At 35.0% G+C, this 9,462-nt stretch overlaps 1 pseudogene; it reads right to left on the minus strand.

Moving 5' to 3' along the window:
- LOC125137415 (olfactory receptor 1052-like) overlaps window positions 1-7,084 on the minus strand; it is a 43,164-nt pseudogene extending 36,080 nt beyond the window's left edge.
- Between the last annotated feature and the right edge of the window lie 2,378 nt (window positions 7,085-9,462).

A 9,462-nucleotide genomic window follows, 5' to 3' on the forward strand; every position in this document is an offset into this window, starting at 1 on the left:
GTTGGAAATATCAAACATTTTTTTCTGTTAATAAAACCCAGGGCATAAAATACAGACTCAGGGTTAGAAAAACTCACAAATAAGCTCAATTAAAGAAAAAAATTGGAAGTGAGGGACATTTATATGTTTTGTGTTGGCAAAATTTTTCTTCTGCAAGCCTGGTTAGTGTAATGGGAACTTCACATCCCTGGAGTATAGTAGAATTATGATGGCTTGAGTTCCAATATAGCTCCTCCTTTGAGCTGTTGTATTTTCTGCCTATCCACAGCAAATCATAAAAAGAAATGAAGACCAGAGAGTTTGTATAAATTTCCTACTTATCATTTAGAGAAGAGAGGGAAAAATGGAGTACATTTGTCAGTGTAACTAACATTAGGTTTCATGTGGAAGATGTAACAATGACATAATACATGATATTTATGGGCATGTCTCAACACCAGGACAAAAAAAAAGCCAAGTGCAAGTCCCATGAATTAGCAGTGAGAGTTCTAGCAACAGTTTTATCTACTGAATAACAGGAGAAAACTGTAAATAGAGAAAAGTGTTACCAATGATCAAGGTATGATTTTCTTTCCTGTTGTTAGAATTTGAAATTAGAACACAGATTCATTCTGTCACTAAATGCAGGACTTGGTATTTGTTTGTTTCAAAAAATATGAAATCCTTTCACAGTAATTTGGTTTTGGCTTGTGAGTCCAAAAGGACATTAGAAATATACTATCATGAAGGATCAAGGACATAGCAAGTAGGATATTGGTGAGAGAAGTCACAAGTTAAAGCATTTATCATTAAATAAAGTGATTCTAGCCAAATGCCTATCCAAGGAATCAATAATTTGCAAAACAATGTTCTCTTTATGCTATAAACCAAACCTGAACTATTTCACTGTTTCATGGAGATTTGCTCTCCAAATATGACTGTTTTCATGATATTTATAATTGAAATAATTATAAAATTATGTGTAAATATTATATTTCATTTATCATTTCTATTATTGTACATGTTGCTACAGAATACTATATACAAACAAATATATAACTGATTACATTATTTATGAACTACTATATTATTTGTAAATTCATAAGTACATGCATTCCTAAGTGTATAAATGAAATTATACTTTAAAGTAACATAAACTGAATTATTTATTTATTTATTTATTTTGCTTTTTAGGGCTGTAACTGCAGCATGTGGAGTTTCCCAGGCTAGGGGTCAACTTGGAGCTGCAACTTCCATCTACACCACAGCCACAGCAACCGAGGATCCATGCCATGTCTATGATCTATACCACATTTCAGGACAATGTGGGATCCTCAACCCACTGAATGAGGCCAGGGATTGAACCTTCATCCTCATGGATACTAGTCAGTTTCATGACCACTGAGACACAACAGGAACTCTTAAACTGAATGACTTATTGCAAAAACCTTTTATAAGACAAAAAGAAATAAAAACATCAAACACACGTAAAACTTAAACAATCATAAATAAAAACTAAAAATAAAGGCAAAGAAAAATACCAACAAAAATCACTTTGACAATGAAAAATCCACACCTATATAGCTTAGGTAGTCTAGTTTTAAATAATCCATTTATTTGTAGACTACTTTATTTAGACACACTGGAGTTGAATTGGGAAGAAGTAGGAGCTATGGCAGTAAAAGCAGTCTTGAGCTCTGGAAATCATTATGTGTTCATGCTCAGGTTTTGTTTCACACAGCTTGCAAAGACAAGCAGATGGAAAGCAGAAAATACTTATTTAAATATTATATTGGAACTATAAAATAAATGTAGATCTACAAGATTTCCAGTAACTGTTTTTTTGTAATTGTATTTATTTTAAAGTTTTATTGAAATATAGTTGATTTACAATGGTATGATAATTTCTGTGGTAGGAAAAAGTGATTTAGCTATATATTCACACACATCTATTCTCTTTCAAATTATTTCTGCACATAGTTTATCACAGAATACTGGGTAGAGTTCTCTGTGCCATGTAGCTGCTCCCCTTTGACCAGTCATTCCTAAAAAACAGTGTGCATATGCCAATCCAATACCCCCAGTCCACCCCCACCAACATGTTCCCTTTGATAATCATAAGTTTCTCAAAGTCTGTGAGTCTGTTTCTGTTCTGCAAATAAGTACATTTGTATCATTTTTTTAGATTCCACATATTAGAAACTGCTATTAATAAGCTAGGGAATAAATAATTTTCCTTGTACTATAGCCAAATATGTTGCAATTCTAAGATATTCTGCTTTCCATAAAACATCTCCAATTTTCCATACCTGTGCAAATGGCTTTAAGTGATTATATAAACCATATATAAATTACCATGAACATACACACACATGAAAATATTGAACATAGATATTATAAAGTGTCCTTTTTCCACAAAAGGAGATAAAAAGACTTTGAAAGATAAATTAAACACAGGTTAGGGAATTGTTTTCTGGCAGTTTGGGAATAGTGCTGAAATCATATAGCTGGTAATAGATGCTTTTAGTATGGAGATAGCAGGAAATGTCAAAATTTTAAAGAAACCTGGAATTCCTGTCATGGCTCAGTGGTAACAATCCTGACTAGTATCCATAAGTGTGCAGGCTCCATCCCTGGCCTTGCTCAGTGGGTTAAGGAGCCACAATTTCTGTAGGCTGTGGTGTAGATGGCAGATGCAGCTTGGATCATGCATTGCTGTGGCTGTGGCATAGGCTGGCAGCTATAGCTACAATTCACCCCCTATCCTGGCAACTTACATATGTTTCAGGTGCAGCCCTAAAAAGTCAAAAAAAAAATTAAAAAGAAACCTCTATCACTACTTCCTCAATATACTCACAATTAAGCCAAGTTGAGTAAGCAGAATATTCAGAGAAGACCAGATTTTCACAATTCTTAAAGGACTTATCATTGAGAGTAGAGCTTTTATTATCATTGCTTCTTTTTCTCTTGGGGACAGGAGCAGTAGCTCCTTGAGAAGGTGTGAATTGCTGATGTCCACAGGTTGGATCATTAGCATGTTTTTTGTCCTCTTGAGACTGAAAGTAATCAGAGTTGCAGGTCTTCTCAAAAGCTGTTCAGTAGGTGCCTCTGCCTTCTCTCTGATAAAATATACTTTCTTTTATAAATAAAACAATTTTTATAATGGATATGTTTTCTAAAACTCAATAGTTTTGGGATAAGGCACAACACAGAATAAATGTAATAACAGGAATTAGAGAAATGTGTTCCAATTACATAGACATTACTCAGACAATTGTTCAAATGTTCTAATGAGGAAGCAACTGAAGTTTTTTTTTCCCTATAAAATGGGGACATTTATACATGCTATATCTACCTCATTGATTCATTATGGAATTGGTAAAAATTAATCCATGGCATTATACTTCTAAACCTTTAATAATCATTCACATTAAAGTTTTATGAGTGATTACATAGACACACACACAGAATTAAAGTGCATGCCTTCCTTTTGGCTTATTAATATAGACATTATATTCAGAGCCCCACATATCATTCATGGAATTCTATTGATATTGGATTTAAAATTGCATTTGTGCCCTCCTTGAATTTCTAATACTAAAGAAGAAAAGGAGAAATAGAGACAGAAAGGGAGAGAAAGAAGAAAGGAGGGAGTGAAAGAAAGATAGAAAAAAAGATATTTAAATGTGTATTTAAAGATAAATTATAAGACAATGGCAGCCTAGAATGACATTAGAAATTCCCCATTTGTGTTCATGTGTTTGTTTGTGTGTGTGTATTTTAAATTTAGAACTAGGTTTTTTTTAAAGAAGAAATTCACATAAAACAAAATTATTTTCAAGTGAGCAATACAGTGTCATTACATTTCCTCACCACATTGCACAATCACCCCATCTATATGGTTGCAAAACACTTTTGTCATCCCAAAATAAAACTTCAGTCCTATTAAACAAGTATTCTCCATTCCCTTCTCTCCCCATGCCCTGGGAATCACCAATCTATCTATTTCCTTGTATCTATCTACTCTGGATATTTCATATAAATGAAATCATACAGTAGGTGACCTTTTATGACTAACATATCATTCCATTTAATGTTCACATGTCTGTTGTGATATCAATAATATTATTAGTTCCCATTTCATAGGTAGGTACAGTAGAGAGATGATCTAGTTAGTAGAAGAACTGGATAATCAGTGGGGTTATCTGACCCCAGCATCCACACTCAGAGTCACTAAATCATGGGGAAAGAAAACTTATACATCTCTTAGGCCTCAGCAAACCTATTTCCTTATCCACAGTTGCAGGTCACTGACTGCCTTATGAATGTTCAACTCAATTCAGGAAACAGAACCAGGGAAATAAGGCTAAAAATAGAGGAGATGCACTCTAGAATTTTTGTGTGGATGTCTCTGAAAAATAGAGCAATGTGGAGTTCCTGTCATGGCTCAATGGAAATGAATCTGACTAGCATCCATGAGGACACAGGTTCAATCCTGGCCTTGCTTAGTGGGTTAAGGATCTGGCATTGCATGAGCTGTGGTGTAGGTCCTAGACACAGCTCAGATCATTTGTTGTTGTGGCTGTGGGTGTAGGCTGGCAGCTGCAGCTCCAATTCAACCCTTAACCTGGGAACTTCCATATGATGCAGGTGCAACCCTAACAAAAAAAGTTGTAACTATTAGTTAAAAAACTGAATATTATATTTTATGTTGTTCTTTATATCTTTACATATTTTAATACATAATTTATTTATATTTTTATTATTTATTTTTAATATCTTCACAGTTTTAGGTAGAAACAGCAGTAATGACAATTATAAAATATAATTGGGATACATTAAGACATTTGTGCACCTGTGGTTAACTGCAAATGCTGGATATACATGAATATAAATGAGTTTAATTTCAGAAATATCAAGGAAAACATGTACCACAAGCAGAATGATTGATTGTCTATGCCTCTATAAATGGATTCCAACGTTCAAGCCAGATGAACAGTGCCAATCAAATCCTGGCTGATGAAATTCTGTGAAAATATACTTGCTAATGAAATTTGAAGTAAGACTTGTTAATTAAAAAGCCAAGTCATATGGGCTTCTTCTCACAAATGATAGAAAGGTAGAAATTATCTTATCCAAGAGTGATTCCTAACATGCTGAGCTATTTCAAAATTGCATGAAAACCAGCTTCAAATCAAAATTAAGGTACCAAATGCAGGAAGAATACTGAGGTGATGAAGGCCGCAGGTTCTGCATGTCATAAAGCTTCAGCCTCATCAGCTGGACACCATTTCCCTGATTTATCCAAGTAAGAAGAGGGTGTTACCTTAACCATGAAGACTAAGGTTGTTGATCAGCCCCCTGACCAAAGTCACATATTTGCAATTGTAAGGTTTGGACCATAGGTTCTTGATCTCCATTAGGTCAGGGGAAGGGCTGATGTTTTCCCATTTATAAATGTTGAGGTGGCACCTTGGGGCACCTTTCTGCCTACACAGCCACCTAAATTTAAATAGAGAACCTGGTCACTGGAAGAGGCTTCTGAGCAATGATGCAGGTCCTCATGCTGTAGCCACAGTTTTCAGCCTTGTTCTGCAATATTTACATCCATGATGGAAATAATAACCACTTCATGTTTGATTCACATGCTGCCTTCAATGGCAGACAAGGCTAGTCTTCATAAGTGAACAAAAGTCTAACATTATTAGCTACATATGAACATTGTCTTATTCTAGAGTTGGTCATTTTACCAGGTCTTTCAGGCTTCACTGTCATACTTTGGCTTCAACGCTAATGGGCAAAACTTTGTAAGTATCTGGAATTACCGTGAGCTGTGATGTAGGTCACAGAAATGGCTCGGATCCTCAGTTGCTGTGGCTGTGGTATAGGCTGGAAGCTGCAGCTCCAATTTAATCCTCAGTCCATATGCTGCAGGTGTTCATTAAAAAGCAAAAAAAAAAAGCTTCAAAGATTTCCAGATATCTCCTGAAGTCAAATTATCCCTGAGTAAGAACCACTTAACTTACTCCATACTATGTTTTTTTCTGTAAGGCAAATGAAACACATAAGAACAGTGCTGGAGTCCAGCTCCAACAACTAAGTCCAGCAGCCAGGGTGTATAAGTCCCAAAAGGAGATGAATGGTGTCAGAGTATGTACACAGAGACAGCCTCTTTGTCCCTTCTTTTAGGGCAATGGACTGCTCAAACTTTATTGGCATAACTGGTTGGTTTTTTACTACAGATTACATCATAGTGTTAAAAGTACATTGGTTAACTATTAGGCTTTGTTTTTTGATCACATGGTACAGTAGCAATATGTCATGTCTTAAAATCTTCAGCCTAACTAAATTTAGTGAGTACAATTCAAGGAGAAACAGGCACAACATATCATGTGGGAAAGAGGGGACCCACCACAAACCATCTCATGGCCAGCCAGTTCCCTCAAGCTGAAGAAGTTATAGACACAAAAAATCCTGTCTTCAGACTAGTGTCTATCTTCAAAGTGTCCTTGGCAGGGAAACAGTATGAGAAAATACAAATCAACTTAGCCAGATGTCACTAAAAGCTTCTAAAATCAAGGACAAAATTCACAGCTAGGTTTATTTTGATCATGAATAATATGTGTGTAACTTCTATAAACCTCATTAAAATCCTAACTCTAAAGTTTGCTGTATAACTAGTTAGTAGATAAACACTATGTTTTAATTAAATTGGATTTAAATAGGGGAAAGTCCTTCAGGATGAAATTCTTATTATATTATTGTTGTAATTTTGTTAAATCACAAATCACCACAGGAAAATAAGAATGGGAAATAAGAATAATAAGCAAATAATCAGGAAAGACTGAGGAAACCTGAATAACAAATAAAACAACAGGGAAGACTGGGTCACCCGAGAAAAAAATCCATGTTCTCTGGGGCAAACATGGAAATTGTTTTCCCAGGAAAGCCCCAATTCTTCCCCATCAACATCAGCATGAGAGCCATGTAACCTGAGGCCGGCCCTTGGATTGTACCGTACAGGCAGGCCTCAGCCTGTCTTCGTTTTTTCACCATACAGACAGGGTTCTATCCTGACCAGAAGCCCACCTTCTGCTTGTACCATTCCGGCAGGCCCATTTTTCTGATTAGGAGCCTGCCCTCCATTTTGCACTGTTCAAGCAAGCTCCCTTCCTTGGCTCTTTGTATCTTCTCAGCTCCCAGCAGAACAGGGTCACTGCTTGAACTTAACTCAGAATAATAATTTTGGTAAGAACAACTCAGATGTGATTTTATTTATTTTGTTCAGCATTTCAGCATTATTTCCCTAATCTCTAAAATCTGCTTTAATAATATGCATCAACCCAGAGAGTTAACACATATTTTTTAACAAACACACAAAATGAAAGCTGTATATTTGTAATTATTACATTTATTTCTATTTATTTATTTATTGATGGCTTAAATTTGATAGGTTCCTATAAGGAAGCTGATAGCTTTTGATATAAAATTTATGTCCCATTAACACAGTGAATGGATGATTATAAGAAATCTTCTCCTTTTGTGATAACTGTCAATATTTTTTTTTAACTGGAAGAGTACACTAAAAGTAAAATAACTATGCAAAATAACTCATACATTTCTGAAACCACTCAAAAATAAGAACAAGTAAAGAGCATTGTATTCTGTACTATGACAAAGTATTCATCAAGGGCAAATGTTTTCACATTGTGAATGGACATCAGCTGAACATTATGTTCCAGTTTTTTATGTTTATTTTTTTGCTCTCTGGCAGCATCTCAGAACACTTAGAATGCTTCATAGATATTTTTATTTTTATTTATTTATTTATTTATGTTTGTCTTTTTAGTTATTTCTTGGGCTGCTCCCGTGGCATATGGAGGTTCCCAGGCTAGGGGTCGAATCAGAGCTGTAGCCACTGGCCTACGCCAGAGCCACAGTAACGTGGGATCCGAGCCGTGTCTGCGACCTACACAACAGCTCACGGCAACGCCGGATCGTTAACCCACTGAGCAAGGGCAGGGACCGAACCCGCAACCTCATGGTTCCTAGTCGGATTCGTTAACCACTGCGCCACGATGGGAACTCCCCATAGATATATATTTTTTTTAAGTTCTCTAATTTCTTCTAGGAAATCAAATCCTGACTGTTGTCTTAAAATCAAATAGTAATACAGTAATGATAAAATAACAAACAATTATATGTAGTTGCAATGTGACAGTCACAAAGAGTTTTACATATAGCCTAGGAGAATTATACATTTGTAAATGTTTATACTTTTTTAGGTCATGTAATTCTCAAATTATGCATATACTAGTAGATTTACATAGATTTGTTCATTTATACTTCAGAATAATCCATTTCTGTGTGCAGTATTTTATGGTCTTAATTTACAGGATTGAATTCCTGTAACATATCCAGTCTTTTATAGTTTCATAATTACTGCAAAATGCATAATATTATATATTCACATATACATAATCTATTCCTTCAAGCTTATCAAGATGAAATAAAAAAGAAATGAAGACTCAAGGATTAAATGTAATCATAGGAGAGTTACCTAGTGGCTCATCATGATAAAGATCTAGTGTTGTCACTTCTGTGGCTCAGGTCACTGCTGTGGCACAGGCTTAATTACTGACCCCATAGCATTGCATGCCAAGGGAGTAGCAAAATCAAATAAGTAAATAAGTGAATAAATAAATAAAAGCAACCACAGAAAATGCCTCATGATTTAAGCATCAAAATTTATCCCAGAGAGAAAAGTTTTCATACTTTAATTAGTTTGCATTTTCAATTTACAGAATACCAAGGTCAGTGCCATTGTTCACCTCTTCCTGAGAACAGAGCCTTGAAGATTATGTCAATAATATTTATGCAAATTATTAGTAATGTATATAGTTTATAATCTTTTGGATTCTCCCAAGCTTGTTTGGTGTTCACATATATCCATTTTGAGTGAAGAATTAGAGGATTTATTACAGTACTCAGTCTAGCCAAATGTAAAACAATATGCCATAACTTCACTCTACTCTAATACTAAAAATACTATTGATATATGCACCTTATAACTGATTTCCTGAGAGCCAATGAAAGCATCATCATCCATTAGGGGTTGTGTCAAACTTCCCTGGTGGCAAATGTTCTGTAAGTGTAGAATCTAGAATTATTTTCCCAAATATAGACAGCTGTATTTATTAATTAATTTATTAATTACACACATTCATATTGAGGATGTGCTAAATACCAGGTGCTGCATAGAGGTTAGAGAAATCAACCAAGATTCATATTCCCAGTTGGCAAGGAGTTTCTTGTGGGTGGGTTGATAGAAAAGTCAACATATAGCCTCAATAAAGATGACAAAGCACATAATGAATCAATGCACAAAATATTTTGAGAACACTATTTAGAGAACAATTATTATTATTTATTTTCTTTCAGGAATGTTTCACAGAGCAGAATTTTGGAGAGAATACATCTATA

Source organism: Phacochoerus africanus, chromosome 10 (genome assembly GCF_016906955.1).
Source record: "Phacochoerus africanus isolate WHEZ1 chromosome 10, ROS_Pafr_v1, whole genome shotgun sequence".
NCBI lineage: Eukaryota > Metazoa > Chordata > Mammalia > Artiodactyla > Suidae > Phacochoerus > Phacochoerus africanus.